This window comes from Typopeltis vanoorti, chromosome 25 (assembly GCF_054136105.1).
Source record: "Typopeltis vanoorti isolate ZY-2024b chromosome 25, IOZ_Tvanoo_1.0, whole genome shotgun sequence".
NCBI lineage: Eukaryota > Metazoa > Arthropoda > Arachnida > Uropygi > Thelyphonidae > Typopeltis > Typopeltis vanoorti.
The window spans coordinates 34134134-34158899 of record NC_143573.1 but is presented as its reverse complement, the minus strand read 5'-3'; the positions used below and the strand labels follow the sequence as shown (position 1 = coordinate 34158899).

The 24766-nt window shown below is 36.2% G+C and overlaps 1 protein-coding gene and 1 long non-coding RNA gene across 6 annotated transcripts in view; one reads left to right on the top strand and one right to left on the bottom strand.

Moving 5' to 3' along the window:
• The window catches only part of LOC150092644 (potassium voltage-gated channel protein Shaker-like), a 709278-nt gene that overhangs the window by 252753 nt on the left and 431759 nt on the right, over positions 1 to 24766 (top strand). Inside the window, exon 2 of one of the 5 annotated variants that reach the window (XR_016550500.1) lies at positions 20130 to 20431. The exons of the other annotated variants lie outside the window; for them this stretch is intronic. The gene's annotated coding sequence lies outside the window, so the exon portion shown is untranslated. Of the gene's footprint in view, positions 1 to 20129; positions 20432 to 24766 lie in introns of those variants that run through there. 5 annotated transcript variants of the gene reach the window in all.
• LOC150092645 (uncharacterized) overlaps positions 1 to 24766 on the bottom strand; it is a 405687-nt gene that overhangs the window by 325250 nt on the left and 55671 nt on the right. The gene's annotated exons all lie outside the window — the stretch shown is intronic.

Sequence of the window (24766 nt, the reverse complement as noted above, 5' to 3'; positions counted from 1 at the left end):
GTCATATTAATTATGACGCGTATGGGAAACACAGATAATCTGAACTACTTTATTGTAATTATTATTATTTTTGCTAGATGAGTGAAGCAAAAATACTTTTCATATTCCCCGTTATCTGTAGAAGAAAATATATGGATGGGGTAATATATAGCTTTAAGCTCAGATCATGGCAGGAGGGTAACAGCAATAGCCGAGCCTCAATTAGAACTTCATTGGCTATAGTATTGCCATCAGTTACCCTCCCAGAGTACCCATTTTAGTCGCATCGTACGACATTCATGGGCTACAGTAGGGATTTTTAAATTTAGCCCTCTCTAAAAATTAAGACGATCCCTCGGACTACTCCCTACGAGTGGCCGAAAGATCGTCCAACTCAGCGTTGGTCCTACTCAGTGACCCCCCCCCCCACCACCACCACTGAGCAGAACCGCTTATATTCCAGGGAAAACGTCCACTGACAAGGCTTCTCACGGGCCACGCCGGAGAACACTCTCCCTAGAGACTCAAAATGCTCTCTCAGGACAAATCCCCCGAAATCTAAGCTCCCCTCACCGTGAGAAAAATTCTGGAAGAAACCTAAGAGAACGAAAAACTCTCAAGACTCTGCGTCCCATTTTAGTCGCCTCTTACGACATGCATGGGCTACAGTGGGGCTATTCTTAGCCCTGCAACCACACGGAGTGTAATTAAATTTGACATTAATGGCTTTAGGGGTGAAGCAAGATGCTTTTCATATTCCCTACTATTTGCTACGGCTACAGTGAGGGCAAAATTTTATGAGCAGTTTGCTCGCCCTGAATGGACATTATGCATCGCTACATGAAGTTAAAATGACTTTTGGTCTTTTGTGTTTGAATATATCCGTTGCCTTGTAAGCTACAGCTTACTGATCAAGATCGTTGGAGTGTATGGATGTGTTTAGAAAAAACCTTGTTGCTAAAGATTGTAGGAAAGAGAAGAGATAAGGAATATTTGTATCTCGATGAAGTTGATTGTTTCTGATGAACCACAGGGCGTTTAGAATCTATCGCAAGCACTTGTTTTGTACACGCTGCAGTTTGAGAATGTTAGTGTTGGAGGTATGGCTCCAGGTTGGAGAAGCATAAGTGACTATGGAACAAATCGTCAACTGGCGTAACTAAATTCGATATTATTAATTTAATTTAATTAAATATTATTTAATTTAACAAAAGGTGTCTTAACTAATATGATTAAATTTTTAAATATTTCATATTATAAAAGAAATATTTCTATAATATATTATATTTTTATGTATGCCATTAAAATTAATATAAAAAATTAAATATTTCATAGCACTTTTCAGAGAAACTGTACCATTGCTTCGTTGACTTTAATGATTATTGATATTTATGGTTTGAAAATCGGTGTAAAATCGCAAACGTTCTATGTGCTTAATCCATTATCAAAATTAGGAACTCGCTTAGAAAAAAATAAAATAAAATGTAAGATTTATCAAGCTAATTGAAAGTTGACAACCATGTTTCCGTGCATCTTTGATTATTTTAGGGTTTACAGTCGTTTATTTATTTAAGCAACTGTTCTTAAACAATGAATAGGAATCATCCATGTGTTAAATGTTATCCACACGAATGAAACTACCAAAAGAAATAGAGCACAAATGATTCATTAGGACGGATGTAACACACTAAAAATTTAATGGCGAGCTTTTCGAAGAAAAGCAAGTCTTGGCATGGCACCAACATTAATTCTTCTAGCAGTAAAATGGAAAATATGCGAAATCATACCCCTAGTTTCCTACTGTTAGATGCAGCTTAAAACTAAAAAGCGTTGACAGTCGCGGGGGAGGGCGAGAATTCTCTCTTAGGCAATTTATAGCGTTCTATAAAACTACATAGATCAGTTGTAGAAGACAAGCAAGATAAACATGCTTCATAAAATAAATGTTAAATGCGTCTGACATCAAAAGATGTAGGCCAGCGAAGTCACCAGTTTTGCAGTTTCTGTTAGCAGAAGCCAAAATAAACTTCTGAAAATCATAAAGACAAGCAACGATGAAAAACCAAACAAAAAAAAAACACGTTTATTTTTGTATCGATGATGGAGACATCTGGTGGATGGAGCATTCCACCACTTTAAATTGTTGGCAAATTCTTATTTCAGCACGTGTGCATCGTAGTGATAATTGCTGTCATAGCTGTTGTCATAGTAACCGATTGCCACTAACAGACAACATTGTTGCGACTATTTGCTTGTCAGTAAATATCAATGTATTGATTGCAACAGCCATAACTCAGAACTTACGTTATGTCAATTCCATACTAACAATAGAAAGATTTTCTATTCTTATTCTTAAAATAGTAAAGAGCACTCCAATTATTCAACAAGAATGAATTTGTGCTCTTTAAGGAGCACAACCAAATTGCATTTCGCATTTTAACATGTAGGTTGTCGATATTTTTAAAAATAGCCGAATGAAAGTAGAATAAAGAAAGCAAATTGCTCTTCTAAGCAATTCTGAGTTTAATTACAGCCGTTAAAGCACAACCGGATTTCTAAACATGTTTATGATACTAGAAACATCATAGGAAGCAAAGTTACAGTCGATACCTGAAAGCCAATAGGGAATTTATGCTTCTGTAAATAATGTTAGAAGATGCATTGTTCCAGTATTCGTTTTGCACATTGTTTTAGACCATCAGTTCCCAACCGGTGATACGCGTATCCCCAGGGGTACGTGCTGGGCCGTTCAAGAGTACACGAAAAATAATCAGTAATTTAAAAACAGCTATTTTAAAATCAAGGGGTACAATTTATAGAAATATGTTTAAAAGGGGTACACACGTGGAAAAAGGTTGAAAATATATATATATTTCTGAAGATATGCAAATTCCCAATGGAGCTATATCTTCTTGAAGTTTTGTTAAGGGCAGTGATGACGAGGCTATGTAATGGTGAACATACATGCGATAAAGCGATCCCCTATCATGACCTAGTCCTCAAGTTATATGTGAGGCTTTTATAATTTTATTTTTAAAATATTTTGAACCAACAGCCGAAACTACCGAGGCTATGAGGCTAGTGTGCTATGTCTGTTTAAAGCACGTGTTCTACCGGTTGGTCTTTTTCGTGAGATGAAAAACTTCCATTTACCCGGAAGTAATTTTAAAAATATTGGAACGAGTATGCTTGCTTTAGAAGGGATGGCCATGAATATTTCTATGAACAAGACCTTAAAAGCTAAGGATAGAAATTTCATTTATTATAATGTGGTTAACGATAGTTTAAAAGTTTTTCTAAAAATAACTTCCACATTATAAATTATACTAATTGATTTTCGTGGTGTCCTTTTTTGCCACCCTCTTTTAGAGATGAAAATGGCAGCGAGCCAAACCTTCTTGTAGAACGAAAGAGAGATGCTGAATGACACCAATAAGGAGATACGATATGCTATCTATAAGAAAAATGATCAACTTGGGAAATTTGTCCAGCACACGTGCTAGCTGAAGTACGTCATCAGTTTTATCGAAGCACGTGTAATGGAGGTATCAGGGATTTTTGCCACGTTTATAAATGAACGACTTTAATACCCCTGAATATTTTATCTCCCACTGCACTACAACAGAAAGTAACTGATGCGCGAGATGAAAGCCATCCATCAGAGGGTCTAAAATGCAACTGTATCAGCGTCTTTGTTCAATGCTACATCCCATCAAAGGCATGAAGATTTACCTTTGAGACTGGGACCATTTTGTGTTTGGATTTCCGGAAAGGATAATCACGTGATACGCCACTGTATTTTATGTTACCATTGATGTTACTTTATAATTAAAAATGACAACGGCCAAACAAAAATGAAAATAAACGCTTTAATAAAATTTTAAGTTATATTTTGAGTTTAAAAGTGTCAATATTATCTCCTATCTGTAACTGAGATTGAAGTTGTCATGTATGATACTTTACATGATATCTTAAAAAATTAATAATAATTATTAAAAATTATGTAATATTTATACTCTTTTAGAATTTAGATTTTAAGGTTAGCAACTTTTGAATATTTTTACAAAACTTTAGAATAAGTTTATACTCCTTTAAAAATTATATATCATAATAATACAATTAAATATTTTAGTAAAGAAAGCTGCAACGAGTCGAAACTTTTGATTTTGATTATGGGAGTTGTTCTTGCTGTCATTGTGATCGGACGTATTCCTTTAGACTCTGCCTAGTTGAATTTTATATAAGGTTTTTCGGGAAGCTCGCATTGCACTGGAACTAATACAGTTCGAAATCTACTATCTCCCCCTCTGTATGAAATATACGGAGGTCTGATGGCCGGCAGGCTCCACCGCAATGAGGACCAGTGGTGGATGAATGGTATTTTAGGGAGGTAAGTCTCTGCACTGTGTCCAAGTAAGTTCCCGAAACTCCTTTTTCCTTGTTTTTAGGATAGTCTAAAAATAGTCTAACTTTTTGCTGGTAGATGCTTACACTAAGCTGTCTATGGGATTAGCTAGTGGACACTCAAAGTCTACAGGATCACTCGCAAACTACTCGGAAAACCCGATCAACCGTTATTTTCTCTTAGGCCAAGTTATGGACTCTCCATATGATGAGCTCGACTTCAAGCAGCTATTGGCAATCTTCAAACATGTAGGAGGCCTGTTGCAAAGAAAATGGCCAGGAAAGGTAGCAATCCATCAAATAGAAGAGGTTGAATCAGAGGACTACCAATCCCCTGACCCTCTTCCTAACACCTCACAAGATTCCAGCAAAGAAAATACCACATCAGCTGATATTCACACACTAGAGGATAATGACGACTTTCAAGTAGTCAGCAGGAAGAAGCGAAAGAAGGAGTCTCTAGCTGCAGAACCTGAAATACTACCTCAGAGAGAGCAGCATCAATGGACACTACAGCACAAACTGAAAGAATAATAGAGACGGATATAGTAACACAGCCTAAAGAGAGAATTCCACCAGTAATCTTACGATCCAAAAAATAGTCATCAATCACTGAGTTGATGAAAAACAACAACATCAAATTCAATTCAGCAAAGAACACCGATGAAGGAGTCCGGATTCAGCCTGAAGGTGCATCGGACTACCCTACTCACCAGACATTTAGATGAATTGAAAGTCCCATATCACACTTTTCAGCTTAAAAGCGAAAAAAAAATTCAAGGTGGTCATCAGAGGTTTAGTAGAAACCATACCATCTGAAGAAATAGCCACTGATCTCAAATCGCAAGGATTAGCACCAATAAAAATATCACGCATGTACAGAGCGGATAAGTGGCCCATGCCTCTGGTCTTAGTGGAGATCAGTAAAGACCAACGAGAGATTTATGACCTTAAGACTGTCTGTAACTTGGTTATTAGGACTGAACCTCTCAGAAGGAAGACATCCGCTGGACAATGCCACCGCTGTCAAAAGTATGGTGATGCGCAGAAGCTTTATAGAGAGGAATACAAATGTGTAAAGTGCGGAAATAATCATCCCTCGCATACATGTGCCAAGTCAAGAACCACTCCTGCTAAGCGTGCCAACTGTGGCGGCCCACATCCAGCTAACTACAAGGGCTGTTCACTCCACCCATCTAACCTGACAAGAACTAAGGAGGGAGTGGCCCCGTCCACTCAGAAGCAAGTCACACAAACGGAATCGGAAATTAAAGTGCGGGCTATTACACCTGATCAATCGTATGCCTCTGTAGTTTCCTCACACAACAAATCGGCATAAACCAAACCAACCAGCCAAAACTCTGCTGCGATGCTTGTTGCCACTTTGGGAGAAATGCTATCAACTTTTAGCAAATCAAATCCAAACCAGGTTTACACAAACATATTTCTTAAAAATACCCAAGTCATATTCTCGCTGATTAATAGATAATCTGGCCATCACAATAAATTCCATTCAGGTCGCATTCTGGAACGCTAATGGACTCAGCAACAACATTCTAGAACTCCAAGAATTTGCTGCTCACTACAAAATTGATGCCCTGTTAGTTAACGAGACTCATCTGCGATCCTGTGATAATCCCAAACTAAGAAATTACTCTTTAATTAGAAATGATAGACCTAATGCCAGAGGTGGAGGTACTGCAATCTTTATCAAGAAAAACATCGGTTACAATGAAATAAAAAAGATGCCTACAACTCATCTGGAAAAATCTGGGCACAGAAATTTACACCATTAATGCAGGCATCTTAAAAAGATATATTCCGTTTATAACCCCCCAGGCAGAACTCTGATATCCTCTGATCTTTCTCAGCTGCTTGACACTACGGAAGCAACAATAGTAGCAGGTGATCTAAACTCAAAACATCCCTTATGGAATAGCAGGTGTGCCAATTACAACGGAAAAATCCTTCACAATTTTGCTAAGCTGAGAAATATTATCATCTCAGGTCCGATTGAACCAACACACTATGGAACACACGGAAGGCCCGATGTATTAAATATAGCCATATTCAAAAACACATCTCATCAATTCCAGCTGCAAGTAGTTAACGACCTCAGTTCGGACCACAACCCAGTACTTCTAAAACTGGGAGAGGATCCGGAACTTATTCCCAGTCGGTCATTTACTAATTTCACAAAATTCAAGGCTACAATCAATACTATCATGGATTCAGTGCCGAATATCTCCTCCCATGAAGAAATTGACGCGGCAATCAACAACCTGGAAAGCAAAATTCAAACTGGCTTTACCGCAGCCTCTTCTATTTCCACTTCAGCTCAAGTAAACCTACTTCCAGAAGAAATCCTTGCTCTAATCAGAAACAAAAATAAAATCAGACGTAGCTTTCATCTATAAATTATTTATGGTCAACGTTCCGCTCTACCTTACCAAACTTATCGACTCCTTTCTTAAAAAACCGGAAATTTCAGGTCAAGTTGAGAGGACTCAAATCCTCTTTGAAAAGAATCACTGCAGGTGTTCCTCAAGGCTCACTACTGTCTCCGCTGCTTTTAAACATTTTCGTTGCTGACGTCCCTAACACGACATCAACCACCACAGCTTGCTATGCGGATGACATGGCAATTTTGAGTAGATCGCTCAGGCCGAACTTAGCTACCCAGCGCTTACAAACCGCAGCAACAAACCTAGAAAAATGGCTCAGGAAATGGAGAATAGCTGTGAATGCCGACAAAAGTACTGCCATTCTCTTCACAAGACGGAAGGCATCCCACTACGGAGAAGTCAAACTTTTCAACAGAGGTATTCCATGGAAATCCAGCACCAAATATCTAGGTATTCAACTAGATAACCGCCTCAACTTTAACTCTCACATCGATTATGCCTGCAGCAAGACAAACTCCGCAATTATGCAACTTTACTCTCTTCTCAACCGAAGAAGCCGTGTTAACACTGAAAACAAACTACGAATCTATAAAGCAATCATTAGACCCACATTGACCTATGGATCACCGACTTGGGGTCACACCTCCCCTTGCAACATCAAAAAACTGCAGGTCATCCAGAACAAATGTCTCCGTATGATATTCAACGCTCCGTGGTTTGTCAGGAATGCTCTCCTCCACCGAGACGCTGACATTCGCATGTTTCTCCGTGATTCTGCCATTACATATTTCATCAAAGCAGCTTCATCCCAATCAACTCATTCGAGAGTCATCTAACTACGATGAAAACGATAGGTGGAAACACAGGCGTCCGAAAGCGGCTCTGCTCATCGGTACAGATGCTCCCACACTGCCCTAAAATGGGTGAGCCAGGTGCTCGATAGATTCTCATTAATTTAAGCCATTTTTCATAGAGATGAAGGGATTATAATCCAAGGGATTGAGGTCCATCCAGCCACAAAGGTTAAAGGAAAGCTGCAACGATAATACAATAAATGAATTATATACCCTCGAACCAGAATGTTATTTGTATATTAATATTTGTATAATATTTAATATAAAAATGACAACGGCCAAACAAAAATGAAGATAAACGATTTAATAAAATTTTAAGTTATATTTTGAGTTTAAAAGTGTCAATATTATCTCCTATCTGTAACATTTTGTTGAACACGCTGAGATTGAAGTTGTCATGTATGATACTTTACATGATATCTTAAAAAATTAAATAATAATTATTAAAATTATATAATATTTATACTTATCACATTATGGAAGGTGGTATTAAACATGATATCAGAATTGGGGATGTTAATGTATGCTCTTTGCTTTATGCGGATGATGTTATACTTCTAAATAAATCTGCTATAAGTCTGCAAGATTCTCTGACTAAATTGAATAGCTGTTGTAATAGATATGGTATGAAGGTCAACAATAAGAAGACAAAGACAATGAAAATAGGCAGAATCGTTGAAAATATGAACTGTGTTGTGAATGGAGAACTTGTGGAACAAGTAAAACATTTCAGCTATTTAGGCACGATTTTTTACTGAAGATGGTAAATTAAATATAGAAATAGACAACAGAATCAGCAGAGCTGGTATGGTGGGAAGTCAATTGAATAAATTCATATGGAATAAGAGAGAAATTAGTCGGAACACTAAATTAGCTGTATACAAGACAGTGTTCAAACCAGTTTTAACTTATGGATCTGAGAGCTGGGTCAGAAGTAAAACACTTGACCAAAGACTAGAGAGCGCAGATATGAGAGTCCTGAGAAAGATTATAGGCGTGAACAGATGGCATCAATGGCAATATCATATTAAAAATGAGGATATTAGGAAAGAACTTGTCATTGTCAGCATCCAGGAATGCGTTAGCAGAGCTAATCTCAGGTGGTATGGTCACTTAAATAGAATGGGAGAGGAAAGATTGGCAAAGCAAGTGTTCTCTGCCAGGTTGGCAGGAAAATGACCCAGAGGAAGGCCAAGATATAGGTAGATTGATACGGTACAAAGTGCCTTAGACGATAGAAATATAAGATCTGATAATGTTGGAGTCTTGACAAGTAACAGACTGATTTGGAGGAAAATTGTAGACAGGAAGTTAGTAATGATGTAAATTTTTCCTCTAGTACTATCATATCCTGTACACCCCTTGAGGGTACATGGCAGGAATTTGATGCTGATTTGATGATAATATATAATATAATATTTGTATATAATAATATTTGTATATTATTACATAAACGTAATATAATTTTTTTGTTGCAGAAGACTGTGTTTGTTTTGAAATATTAGTAACTGGTAGACTACTTTTAATTTAAATTAGTACATCATTAACTTTTACTGTTAGCCGAATAATCTTTAATATACTGTTGCAGTTTTTTCCCCTTCTTCGCTTCTGAAAATAATCGTGTAAGTAGTCTCCTGCAGCATATACTAGCTTTATGAAAGTCATCATCGAAAAGGGTTATTCACTACGTGTAATTTTGTTCTCAAAATGCCTATATTTGTATTTTTCCAAATATAATCTATCTGAATTTTCAAATGAAGTCTTCATATTCCAATAATGACATTCAAACAGATATTTTCAGATACTATTATCGGTAATGCCATCAACTCTATAAAGGATTTCCGATTGGATTTTCCATCTTCCATAGAGACTGTCTATTTTTCACGTGGGATTTCCTACCCATGCTTAGATGTCCTCTATTATTTACAACTCCATCCTTGAAGCGAACTGTAATAGCAAGAAGATCCCAAAAAATCCATACGAAATAGGGTTCGCAGAACACATTATCCTTATCCCAGCTACAAATGTAGGTGGACACATTATTCAATTGCACTAGGGAAAGAATAAGATGTTAGTAGAAAAGTTGGCTTACTCCTGTGGTACGGGTTTTAAAAACAGAATTTAGGATGCATAAATATCACAATGAAAACAATGATGTGGCAAAATTCCTCTGAAGTAATTTTCATTGTTTTTAACCTTTAAATTTCATCTGTATTAGTCTATTTCATAATATGTCTGATAAATAGATTGTGGCAACCGTTTGTTGCTTACCGACATTTTTGAATTATTTTTAAGCGAACAGTTTGCAAGTTTCTGTCTCCCCTAAAAACTAATATAAAGGAAAGCATTATTTTTATCCTGTTCTATTAGTGATTGTAAAACTACGTCTATGTGGACAGCATAAGTTCCTGCGATTAGGTTGAAAGAAATGTTTAATCGGTAGTATAAAACATGTTCATAAAACTAGAACAATGTTTTCATGAATTAAAGTTGTGGTCGTAGGATTAGCTTGAATTTATTGCATTGATTAGAAGGATAAAGGATAAGAGACGAACTAAGTGGCGATAGCTGCAACTGTAATATCAAAACAATGATTTCCACCACGAATGGACTTCGTTATTGTTATTGTAACTGGGAGAATATTTGTTTTTAAATTCTTCACTTCTGTTACTCTTTTTTTCAGAAACTAGAAAATATGAGAAATAGTGACATATTAGCCTGTAAAGCGTACTACTTACTGTTATTCATTTTCAGCCACAATCTCCGCACTCTAAATAGATATTTGTTAAACAATTTGGTTGTCGTAGTATAATTATGACAATGTCATTCACGAAGAGCCGTAAACCTATGACAAACAAAGAATTCTTCAAAGCCACTTCAAACCTCAAAGCCACTTCAAACACTGAAAACACTTTGGTTGTTTCGCACAGGACATTGACGATCATCTTCTGCCTAAGCCATCCAAAAGCATCGATACCCACAGTGAAATTGAAATCCTCATCCTGAACGAACAGGGAACATCGGTACTTACATTCTACTCTTCTAACACGAAATCTGACTTGCTTAAACCGAATGAACCTTTCCTAGATAGTTTCTGAGCAAGGAAGAGATATTATGCTCCTCTTTACGAATATTCTGAAACTCTGCAGATACAAAAATGTTTGTTTTTACAAGTGAGAAAATCCCATAAAACAGAATAACAAAATTAGAATACTTTCACTGTGTATGGATTTGTCTCTCTACATCCGTGATTTTCAACCTTTTTCAAATTATGGCACACCTAGTCTAATTATTAAAATTCTGCGGCACACTAAAAATATGTTCTTTTAATTTTTTTGATGATCCGCCAAAAAAATAGGAATAATTTTGATTGATTTACACACACAAGATAAATAAATGCGCAAATTACGACATTATTTCTTTCAATTAATTTTTTTTCACGAATCTCGCCGCACACCGGTTGAAAATCGCTGCTTTACATAACGAGATAGTTTCATTTTTTGATACTCGACGTTAGTATACCTCCCCCCTCCAGTATTTTGTATGCTAACAGCGGGTTCAAATGTGTCCTGCCTAAATCTGATGGGTAGCATCTGAAATTTTTGTTTTCTAGACAAGAACGAAACATAAGTTACTCGCCACTACTTCAAAATTCTAAGTTACAGTTTAATTTATGCCTTAAATATACACATTGCCCTTTTATAAATGACATATGCAATATCCTAATATCAGATTTATTATTGTAATCCATGTAAACTGTACCAACTCACGATAAACTGTGAAAAATCATCCTTAGGAAAACAATGTACGTTTTCCAGGAAAAAAAAAACAGTATTTTTATTGGCTGAATCTCAAAGAAAAGTTTTTTTTCTCTCGCTATTTATGTTAGACACCCTTCTCCCCCCCCAAAAAAAAAATCACTCAGCAGACCACCTCAAAATGTAGTTAGTAAAAGTACGCAGGTGGTCTTGCGGAAAGTACACACACACACACACACAAAAGTAATAAAACGAAGAGACTTGTAGTTACCTGGAACGTGCGATAAGAAAAGTAGGAGCCACGGCACTCGCAAATTGTTCGCCCGAAGTGAGTGATGGCTCCGTCACGTACTGAGCAGATTACACGTAGCTCTGATAAGGTGTAAGAGTCAACGAAGAGGAGAAAATGGCAGCTGGACCACGGAAGCTTGTTGAGATGTCATTACTGATGATAGCATCTTGTCATTGAGCTGTGCCAGGCTAATGGCATCGCGATACAACCACTGATATTTATGGCCATAAGCTTAAAGGTTTTTTTTTTAATTGGCTCATTCGTACGACACGCGAATCTCATCTGATCTGATGAGCCATTGCTGTTAGGTGATGTTGGCTCACAATGAAATGCTAACCAATGCGTCCTTTAATCGCCAAGTATAGCACACGTTTGTTAAAGTTATCCCTAGAAGACCACAGAATTGATCAGGGTATAATGCAGTTCCTTAATTAGACCACACGCACAATGAAAATGATTTCTTTCTGAGTTATATTCAACTCTCAAGTACAAGGCTATTTTACAAGTGTTTGAAGGTTCTGCGCATGCGTGCCGATGAGATGTTGTTGTAGTTTAAACATTCGTGTAAATTGTAACAATAAAAACCAGATTGTAAGCAAAAACGTCATGTGGTTATGTTCTGCTTTTGTGTTCTTGTTTTGGAAACAAAAATACATTGATGCCAAAGTAAACTATCATAAACGAATATATGCAGCCCACACGGAAGTACCGCTACTATTCCAACCATTAACATAATGAGTCGCTTTAGGCTTCTTTCAGGTATTAAATATTTAGTTTAGTTATGTTTTGTTGAAAGACTGATGTGGAATAAAAATAGTGAGAACCAGTGCTAGGAAATTGTTCTACTACGGTCCATTAAACAAGCACAGAATCTAGAACGAAACTTAGATGCTACAGATCTTCTCAGAAGCTGAGGTGGGCCAAAAGAAAGTTCAAAGTGACAACAAAAATTACTGCGTATTTGGAAATTAGAAATAAACGTCATAATTCGCTTGCTAGTGCATTTACCACGTTGTGTAAGTTGTAACGAATTTAGAATTATAAAGGCTGGTAGGTCATACTTCACAGCACGCTCAAAATGCTTGAAAGGCGGATGCGAAGTTGACAGGAGGGAGAGAGAGAGAGACAGCATATTCCCCAGACACATCGTTGAATTATTTACGTGTTTCTGCCACTTCAGTCTTTTCATAAATTCAGCGCAAAATTACTATTTGCTTTCCCAATTCAATCATTTTTTTCTCCACTACTAAGAGTGGCAACTGACACAAACATTCCTATCATCGCTTAGTTGTGTAGGAATGTTTGTGTCAGTTATTAAAATACATTCTCTTTCCTCTTTGGAATAGATTTAAGACGTGCATTGATATATATGATTGTTAAGCACCGGTTCGATTAGATGAAGTTATAGGTTCCGCTTGCTACAGTGGATTTACTCATTAATCTCAAAATAAGTTGGTCAGTGATGAGAGGGGGGCACTTAACACAACATAAATGAAATAAAACAGATCCTAGCAGAAGAGGAAGCGAAAGATCGTCTTCATCTGTAGCCATGTGGCAAATTTTTCGAGATACTTCCAAAGTGTTAGCATTTTCTTTCTATAACATATGCAATGGCACATTTACTGTTTGGACTACACCCTTAATATGGGTTCCTGACACCATTATCCACATAATTATCGAAATTATTTGGATAATGTCGATAATAACCGGTTGATCCACACATATAATAGTCATATAACATCAATAACAATTCATCAATAACATTAAATACGAGCCCTGTCGATTATCGCATCTTCCTTCGGTTTCGTGAGTATCGTGCGAGTCAAATATAAATCTCTTCCTCTTTCAGCTAAACGTTTAACTACTTTTCCTATCTTAAAAGGCAAAGCTAAAGGTATAACTAGACCATACATTCCTAAAATGTTATACGGTTAACACTGAGCTCAAGCACAATTTCCTTTAAATAATATTGAGGTAGTACAGTCGTATATGAACTAAGAATTCCAACAGATAAACGCATATTTTCAATGACAATCCCATCTACGAAGGGCTGTAAACCAATCGTATATTTAATAGTTTTTATTTTGAATTAGGATAGAATGGCTTCGGCCAACTGTGGTTTAGTTTAAGGAGAGAGAGAGAGAGAGAGAGAGAGAGAGAGAAAGAATGATAACACATTATTAGTTTTATTAATACAAGTGAGTTACATTTTCCATGAAGAATATTTAGCTCTAATTTCTAATTTGCATTATTATTACGTTGAAGTGTACTAAAAGAAATCATCACCTTTATTTACGGTGTAAAGTTTCATTCGAAGCGACCTCTATCATTCATTCACTGAATTTGGACATTAGTAGTGACATCTTTAGGAATTTATCTATTTATATTCGATCATTTCTTCAATCTAAAAGTTAGTGGAGAGCGTTGCAGCAACTTATGACTCGCTTTTTTTTTAACAATGAAAGAAGGGTTCCATTTCTTTTTGAAGTTTTCACAAGGAAATACTGCAAAACTTATTACTTCAGGAAAATTTTAAGTTATTCGATACAAGTGGGAAGATTCACAGCAACTTCATCATTTTCTTGGATGGTTTTGGCAGAGAACCATTGCTATTCCCATCCAAGGTTTCATATTTCAAATAAAAGACAGGGATGGGTCGTTTTTATATTTAAATCCTTCACCCTGTCTGAAAAAATTCAGGTCATTGCTTTCGATATTTTCAATGCATTTAAACTCTGACAAATGTCTTCTGAGCAAACTCCTATATTGTGGACTTTCTCCTATATTTTGTGTTGAGTACCGCTTTTCCATCTGGTGACTTATCGAGTACGATTTTGGGCGATTTCTTTTTTATCTTTTGATTTTCCTGCTGATGTTGCACTTTGTAAAGATTCTAAACTTTCACTCTCAAACTCTTTCTTATACATTAATGATGTGATCCTTTTTCCTTGAGTACAATCTGGATTCATAGATTTGTTGATGATGATACTTTATATTCTTCTTACAATAGAATATTGCTTTTATGTTTGGGAGGGAACCAAAATCGACTCATAAATCAGATGTGCTCAATTATCCTTCTTCTTCTTCTCTGGGACTCTCGCTCATCGACCTACCAATAACTGACATATAATGTTCCGTTTTTGTACGCTGTCTTTTTACAGATAACTTTCACCCCATTTTTATTTCTACTTAACACTGGTTCTACTCGCTCACTAAAACTCATAATAATTTGAGAATAACCACTCACCATCCATTCCCAGACTGATAAAAGATGTTCCAAGCTAATCTTTCTTTATACCATGGCCATCATGTCTAACATGGATGCATTGACCAGATCAATGCCCATGGTCTGGCCCATTTATTAGGAAAGGCGTTTTAGTGGTTGAAACCGGGACTCTCTTCAAGCTACTAGATTTTCTATAGCATTTCCCTCCAACGTATAGTATGATCCAGTGCATTATTGTATCGGAACAGACAGGGATCTGTTCTTCCACAATGCATTATTCGAATAGGTGGGTCTGCTATGTCGTTGTTTGTTATGGGAGGAAGAACGCCCACAGAGATGCAACGCGTCCGAATAATGATTCGTCCGATTCATCCCTCCCTCCGTATCAATGATTTCCAACATTCTATAGACCATTACCGATGCTCTTTTCGCAGTGTAATCTGCGCTGTTGATATTTGACTTATATGCATTTTCTCCACTTCTATAAGGAAGGGAAGAGAGGCTTTGTAAGTCCTTTACGCAGTTTAACTGCAAAGCTGACCCCCCCTGCAGACTCTTTGAACTGTTAATTCATTATTTTCACACCAGTCAAATAACTCTCGAGATTTTATAACTTTTTCGTTCGCTGGTATTGAGTCTTAAATGTTTCTGGAGGGGTTTTTTTTTTTTTGGATAAGATGGAATCCTCACATTTTTATCAAATGACATTGTCTCCAGTTGATTTTGGGTAATGCAATCTTTTATCGATATTAATAACGATTTCTTTACTGATATAGCGTCCTGTGACGTTTTAAGCATGTGATTATCTCACATTTTATTCAAATACACCGCAGAGTGTAGGAATATACGAGGGTGGTCTGAAAAATTCTCGGCATAACAATAACAAACTAATTTATAGTTTCAAAATTTTTTTTTTTTCAACATAATCTCCCTTAAGACTAATACGTTTATTCCAGCGATGCTCCAGCCCCATTATCCCATCCTTGTAGTGGTTCTCAGTAAGATCTGCAAAATACCCCTCTACAGATGCAATCACTTCTTGATTCGAAGAAAAACGCTGACCGGCGAGGAAGATTTTTAGTTTTTCCGAAGAGATTGAAGTCAAAGGAAACCAAATCTGGGGAATAGGGTGGATGTTCCAACAATTCATAGTGCAGATCCCTTAATTTTCTCATTGACAAAACACCTTTGTGGGCAGGTGCATTGTCCTGATGAATGATGATTTTTCTTCTTCTGCAAACCAGGTCTTTTCTCACAAATGTTTTCATGTAGTCTGGTTAAAAGACCGGAATAATGTTCCCCGGTTATTGTTTTACCCTTTTTGAGATAATTAATAAACAAAATGCCTTTAGCATCCCAAAATATCGATTCCACGACCTTGTCTTCTTTAGCGCTGAACAACCGGCTTCTGTCCACTGTGTTGACTGCTGTTTGGATTCTGGTGTGTAATGGTGAATCCAAGTCTCATCCACAGTATAATAAATCGACGCACAAAATCAGTTTTATTCTTGTTAAAACGCTCCAAACACTGTTCAGATATTCACATGCGAGTGCGTTTTTGATTTGTAAGCGCGGCATCCATCTTGCGCAAAGCTTTTTCATTTGCAATTCTTCATACTAATTATATCTTAGACGTTTTCGTTTGAAATGCCCATCCTTCACGTGGATTATCTTCAAGGCTGGCACGATCACGTTTAAACTCGGCAACCCATTTCGTAATTGTCGAAAACGAAGGAGAAGAGTGCCCATAAACTTTTATGAACTTCGAATGAATTTCTTTTGGCGTTAAACCTTCTTTTACAAAGAATTTTATAACCGCACGATACTCAATTTTATCCATTTCAAGGGATACAGACAACACTTTTGCTTCAGACAGCTTATAAAACAAACTACTTGATGGAATAACTTGCAGTTTTACATGGATACTTATGACAGATGTTCCAACTTAAAAAAGAAAATCTTGCCGATAATGTTGCCATCTATAGTCGAGGCCGAGAACTTTTCAGACCACACTCGTAAGTAGTATATGTAGGAGTATCTAAATCTTTGCCTTGTAAGGATAGTTGTTTATTCGGGCATCTCTAAAAACTGCTGAAATCATCCAAATAAAACTTCCGGGATATGTTTAGAGTTATCACGGATATTTCTTAGGCAACTTGGTTATTTCGTCCGAGGTTTTTCTGATATTGAGAATAAACTGATCCGTTAGGCTTGGTGAGAGCATTCTATTAACTTTCCAGAATGAAGTGCCCAGGAGAGGAAACATCTAAGATAATTTATAAAGAGAGTTTGTTATAAGTGAGACCGTATAAAACTCTAGTTATTAATGTGAACAAATATATTTTATTAATTGGTCCAACCTGATATAAACTCACGCCGTTCGAAGAACAATATCTAAGGTAGCACAGAAATATAGGCTGTGTGGTGATAAGAATATACACAGCAGAGTATTTCGTTCAAAAACAGGGCGTATCCCAATATGTACTTCAGGATAATGTAAGGAGTCAACATCATCTAATCCAAGGTGTTTCATTTTTTTTTAAACTTCATGAGCAAAAAGAAGTTTCAAGGCGTCTGTTCCTCCCCGTAGTGTTAAGTAACTTAATTTTACATGACGCCACAATTGGGGTGAGGTGTCTATCGCTACCATATTTAACAGATCCTAAGTTACACTTTGAAAAAAGTGATACACTGGACTCCTGGTGAGAAACAGAAGAGGTACAATCCATCCATTCAGCACTTTTCTTCGCCTTTTATATAGTCTGCCTAAATGTTGCTTAGTTTCTTTTCATCATTACGTTTTCATATTTTAATGACGTTACTGGCTGTTGATCTGGATATCCTACTTGTACTATAGTTGCATCTTGTGATGTGGCAGCCAACGATAACACCTCGCTGGAAGTCCATTAAGTGGGACGCATCCAATAAAGTGCACATCTGCAGTCAATTGGCATGAAATTCCTTGCCTTAATACATTGCTGGTTGGCACTGTTACGATATTCGGGTAAAAATGAGATGTCTGTAATTTATGCAATATAATATGTTTTAAATCCGAATGCGTTTATCTTGAATATACTCATATTTCCAAAGTATTATATGATTGATATAAAATATCGTTTCTGTTACTGTGTTTTTACAATGGCAAACTTTAATGCAAGTCATTTGTATTGATCCCATGCAGGACAGGTAGAGGAAATTATAAGCCCATCAGTGCCGTATGTGTGAGTGTGTGTGTGTGTGTGGAGGGGGGTAGGTGAGGACTGGTAATGAAGCTTATTGACATTTTTCTTCAAGAACTGCAAGTTGTTTGTTTAGGAATACCTCCTGTGGAGAACTGTTCCAGAAGACCGAGGTAGATGGGGTTAAAAGAGAAGAGGGAGAAGCTGGTTTGATGTATTTGTAGTTGCACTGAACGTGGGATGCGGAGCAGATGTTGCCTTTGTTTTTAAGAAGCCAACAGAACGTGGAAAATTGATGGTGCCATTTCAGTAACTATTATAATTCGCGTAGACAAGACAAGACACTTGAAACAAAGATCTATGAGACTGTGTTTATAATAAGTCTTTAAGGGAAGGATTATTTATGATAGTAATTGGTCTTTGGACAAAACACGAGATTTTTTACGAATTTTTTCAGGTTCACCATCTTAAATGTGTGATTTTAAGAATGGGCGGATTTGGGGATTTGCATAAAGTTGGCAGGTGAAAAATCGCATCTTGAGTGCAAGAAAATGCGTAGGTTTTTGGATTTTGAGGAAGCTGTTGATGTGATGTGTTTATGCCAGGAGAGGTTGCAGGCGAATGTTAGTTCAAGCAAAGAGATCTAATTTTGTCTGGTGATGTTTGCATTACTGAGGGTAAGGATTTTTAATTGAAGCGATCTAATTGTCCCTGCCCCATTGAAGGATGGTATGTAGGTCGATGTTTAAAGCATAGGTTATTGATGATTTTGAAGCTTGAGATATCGGAACACTGTATGCTTTGTCAAATTAGTATGCACCCCTGCTTTTGGAGACAAAACACATTTACCGCATCGGCCTTCCAATTAGCTCAACGAATGCGTAGCTTTCCAAGCTCATGAGATTTATGGATACTGGATTACAAAACAATAATAATAATAAATAAAAGAGATTTTCATATTTGACAACCGTTGCGAACCTTTTAAACTGAACACATAATAAAATATTAGGAAGGAGATTAAAATGTAAAAATGAAGATTATTGACTGTTCAAATATGTAAATGAGAACCACAGATTTAAATGATAGCCTTCTCTATTTATGGACTGATAATTCTAAATGACACCTGACTAAAAGCATTCTTCTCAACAAATATATATAAACCTGCCCTCTCTACAAAAAAGAATGGAATCAACCCACGATGCAGCGGCGTTGATTTACTAATTTTTATTCTAAACGTACTCTTCCACGTTCTGAAAAAGATATCTCGAGAAAATTAAAGCGACTCTGCATAATCATTGTTAGAGCGACCAAAATTACTTTTTGAAATCGCTCCAAAATAGGAATTCATTATTCTATTACAGTCCAAGCACGGTAATGGTATTATTAATACGCGAAAAGATAAAAACATCTCCCTTTTCCCCCAATAGCTAATGCAAGAGTCCACTTAATCTAGAGTTACTAATCCAAGCCTCGTCCACATGACGTATTGTTGCGTCAGAGACTTTATAACGAGATTGCTAGCACACTTTTGAAACGACTAATGAAAGGTGGATTTTGGGATGTAACCCGAAATATTTTAGTAACGGCTATTTCGTTTAAAGAGCTTACTAAAGTATTGTTTACGTAATTCGCACGCACAAACCACATGCTGGTACATATTTAAATATGCTTGGCAATGACGTCACTTAGGAACTATGAGAAAAAGGTTGACGAGTTTTAGTATTGCGTTAGAATTTAATTACTTTCAATATTAAATATTATACCAAAGTGTAAGCCTTAGTTGGAAGAATGATAAATTATGCATAGAAGATATACTCGAAGTTTAAAAATAGAGAAAGAGAGAGAGAGAGAGAGAGAGAGAGAGAGAGAGAGAGAGAGAGAGAGTAAAACATGCCTTTTATAAGTTCCTAAGGGTTCTCCTGAATATATTTCTTTTAGTATTAAAATGAGATCTGTATGTTGTTGTTGTTGTGTTGGAGGTGTTGAAAAGCCTACCGAGTGCATGATGGAATTTCTGTTTTTATTTCCACAGATACGGAGATAGACAGGCGACACTCCCGATGCAAGGCACTGGAGTGATGACGAATCTGTAGAGGAAACAGTAGCGAACGAAGATTGCCAAACTATTCCAGGAACTCAACCAGCGATCTACCGTCATTTAGAAAGAAAGCGACAGTCTTGAAACGGTGCTAATGTCGCGATAAAATAAGGAATATCAGTTATAAACCTGTCTAACAGTTTACTGTTGTTCCCACCAGTGGTCCTGGTGCCTTGTTGCTGAGTTGTGTCGCCTGTATCTTCGTATTTGTAGAAATAAACAGAATTCTCAACGATGTCTTGTTTCTTAATAAAAAAAAAAAAAAAAAACATTTCATGCCATCCCTCCGCAGGTTCCTTATTATGTGTTTTTGACTCCCTCCTATCCATTCTTAAAAGCCTGATACAAGCTAGTGTGATCCCGATATGTTAAAATAAAACTTCTCCCAACGAATATTTCTTTTTTATTTTTTTGAAAATGGGCATCCAGATTATGCGCTAAATAGGAGAAACTTTGTAGTTCGTCTGTTTGACAATAGATGGCGCTGTGAGAATGTGTGTGTATTGATCGAAAGGTATGATGCTTTTGGTATGTCGATGATCGCGAAGGAAAATAGTTTAAATTGCTTAAATTATGATGTGGAACAGTTAAATGCAATATTAGATATTCAAGAAGCGTAGACAAATTACCAATTTTAAATTAAGACCATTAAATTAAATTAAATTTTATTTCGTTCATGGGTTTCATTAGAAGTATTTAAGGCACTGATGTGCATGAAAGAAGAGAAGAGACTTGAATGAATAATTAATAGGCCATAGAATTAATCTTCCAGAAGTATACAGAGTGAAATTCCAACTGTAATGTAGCATCCAGTCAGTAATAAACAATTTGGGCCAGGCACGTGACACGCCCATAGCAACGGTTACTATGAAAGGAACAATCAACCATGAAAACAGCAGCATATTTTTGACATCGTGACAATCAGCAGGCTGCAGTTTCGAATCCATTTCATGTATAAATATTTATGAATGTCTTTAGATGGGAGATTACCCAGTGTAAGACCATCCTGCTGACTGGAGACCCGAAGTGGCTTGAAAAAGTTTTACTTATTGGCTAACAGTGTTTCGTCAGTGAGATTCACATAAAAATATAAATATCTTAATATAAAACTTCCTAGTTTGCGAGATATAAAGCGTGCCTTGTTTTATTTAGTGACTTTGTCAGCATCCACCATCCTTAGGATGGTGCCACACACACGACATAACCAACACGTAATCAAATTACAGCCAATAATGCCCAGACCACCCCTGGACGTCAGTCCCATTATACTACAAGTCGTTTGTATTGACCGAGACAGTTGGCCATACATCTGGTGTCAGATACAGCTTTTAGATCTGTTGCCAGGGGAAAGGATAATTCAGGCAATTTATTACTCCCTAATAGCGATATTCGTTCAAAAAAGTATGGTGTAGTGTGATGGCGTATAGGAAATATATCATTAGATTAGCAAACGTCATTAAACCCTCGCTTCAGGGTATAATCGATCATAAGTTTTCTATTAAGTATTCAGAATAAAATACGAAAAAATTTTCAAAATATGTTTGTTGCATTCTATACTTTTCCCCAAGCGAAACAGCACAAATAATGTATTGTAATTATGTTCAACTATGGATTCTGTAGATAGATTTATGAGTAAACAATAATGAGAAACAATCCATAACTCTATGAGATCTTAATTAAACAGAGAATGTGATAAGCTTAAGATACAAATGGAAGACCTACCTCTCTAATCTCTAGTGATCCAGGTTTTCTGTGCTCTTTATTGGAGGAAACATAAGCGGATGAGTTTTGACCTTTCCTAATCCTGTAAAGGAAATACTTATCTTGAAGTCTACGATCTTGTTACTTGAAAACAGGTAAGAATCCACAATGCGTAAGACAGTCACCAAATGGGATATTTGCAGGCCAAGTGCCGTTTTGTTTTTTAGGATACTATGGTGCATTCTAGTTAGTGTTGACATTATTGTTGTTCGATGTATGAAATGGTAAACAAACAGAAATAGCAAACACAATCAAATATTTAAAATGACTTTAAAAAGTGGATGAAGATAAGGAACTGTTACTTAATCATAAAGAATAAAATATTTTGAGAATAGATCTCTTTCTATTCTCAAAATGTCTTTGCACTTCTAGGATTTTTAAAACTTCTATTTTAAAATTTTAAAATTTTAAAATTTGTACCACACTTTGGGTGGTACAAAGTGCAAGAGTTGCGTCTGAAGGAACATTACCTTTTTAAGTCCTCAAAGTGTAGTAAATTTTCACTTGAAGAAATTTAATTAATTCGTTAACTATCTATAAAAAATTAAACCATTTCCATAGCAGAGTATTGTATATAAAAGTCAGTAATGGATTTCGTAGCAATAAAAAGAAATAGAAGGAAAAAACAATAATATAGAAATAAAACAAAGAATTACAGTACAGTGTTTATCCCTAATACAATGTGTTGTCGATCAACATAGTCTCAAATATTTCCCTTAATAGATATTTTTGGGTAGAAAAATATATTACATTAACAAATACTTAGTTTCTTAAGGTAAAATTATGAATGGCTTCGAAAACAAAAACTTGAATTTTTATGAAAAAAAATTCGAAAATCCTACCTAAAGTGAAACTCATAAAATAAAGTAAATGTAAGTATTCGAGATAAGGCTATTTGTAAGAAGGTTTGAGGTTGATTTCGAGTGATAAAAAAGTGAAATACTACACCTAAATGTTGCCTGCAACTCAACAATAGTTTGGTTTGTTGGCGCTTATGAGTTGGTGTGCATCAACGTACCAAAACCAAGAAAAAAAAAAGCCCAATGCATTTATTTCTACGACTCATTTTTGTCTTGTTGAAAAATAAAATATACAAAAAGCATTACAAAAAGAATAAAAAGCACATATGCTCCTTAGTCTTTCCTTCAAATTTTAAAATAAATAAACGTTTTTAAAATTCATATTAACAAAAAATGACGTTTCATACATCTTGTTGTAAACAATATTTTTGGACGTAACTAAGCACATTTTATCTACTTCAATGGTCAACTGTAGGAGAAATGCACTCCTATTGGAGCCATGATGGCAATGTGAAGTTCCAAATGAGGCCACAAACACACACACGCACACACACACAGAGAAAGAGAGTTCATATCGGGCGTGTCCCAACTCCATTATGGCAAACAGTAACAAAACTTTGGCAGTGAATACGTCCTGGAAGCGCTAACTGAAAAATTCATTTATTGTCATTCTTGTAATTCAATAATAGAGGCGACCACAGGAAGGCGTGTCAAGCACGCTCTTTTAATTTCCGGGCAGTTTTGGAAGCATAAAAGGGAAGCAGAACGTTTCAGGACCGCGAGAAGTGCAGATTTTAAAATGTACAGGAAATAGAAATGTCAAAGTGATTTTAAGAAAAAAAACAACAACAAATAATTTATTGTTTAAATATATTCAAAGATGCCAGGATATAAACCTCATAAAGTTCACGTTTAATATCTTTCCAAACATGGAAGCATGACGCCATATCCCGAATGAAAAAAACAAACGAATCTATTGTATGATACAGACGATAATTATTTTCCCAAACATTGTTTTAAATTTCCCTACCAATCGAAAATATTAAAATAGTCATATTACTTTTTACATTCGAATTACCACTAGTAATTGTTAAATTTTAGCATTTTTTTTTTAATGCAACAGTAGCGCTTATCCATACTTTAGCAGACATTAAGTTCAATCTTGTAACGGATGTTTATTTAGGAGATAGTAATTCGATCATCACGTGATTAAATTTTGTACCCGGCCGCTTACCTTAATTAAGATGGTGTGAGCTAACAAAATACAATTAATCTGTTGTGTTTAGTGAACACCAGTGAGGTTCCTCTATATTTAATTAAGAATATACTACGTGTAGACTGCGATTAATTAGCAAGCAAATCATTAAAACTCACTTGTAGCTCAATGAGTGTAAATACTCGCATATATTTAGATCGACTATCATCCATTTGTGTTTAAATATTAAAATACAAGTGATTATTTATATGTCTATGTATTTGTCATTATCCGCTTGTTCATCTTGTTATGCATTCACGATTTTCCAACTTCCACTCTTCACTGTCGGGATTTGAACCCGTGTCTGAAATTCGAGATACAAGCATCTTCTATTGAGAGTTCTTGACTATGAGATGCAGTATTATCGGCACGTTTCTTGTCTAGTTTGGTGATATTATCGAATCACAATCACCTCGTTTTCGTAGGGATTGACACGACGTCCGTAACTTGCGTTCGTCTATAAATGAAGAATCAAGTTTAGATGTTGTGTAGCCGCATTAATAATAAAACCATCTCAGCGTTTAAACATCTCTTGAGACGAAGACAATTATCCGATAATCGCATTCACTTCGTATCGCTATTCGTCACGGTAACACTCTCGGTGTCGGGCGACAGGTGAGCGAGGAAGTGTCGCTCACAGGCAAAGAAGTGTTTGACTGAGAATGTACTTGAAAAGAACAAAGAAAACGAATCAATAGAATAAATGGGACATCGTTTGAAAGCTGTTACGTGCGTCGAAATCGAATACGAAAGCA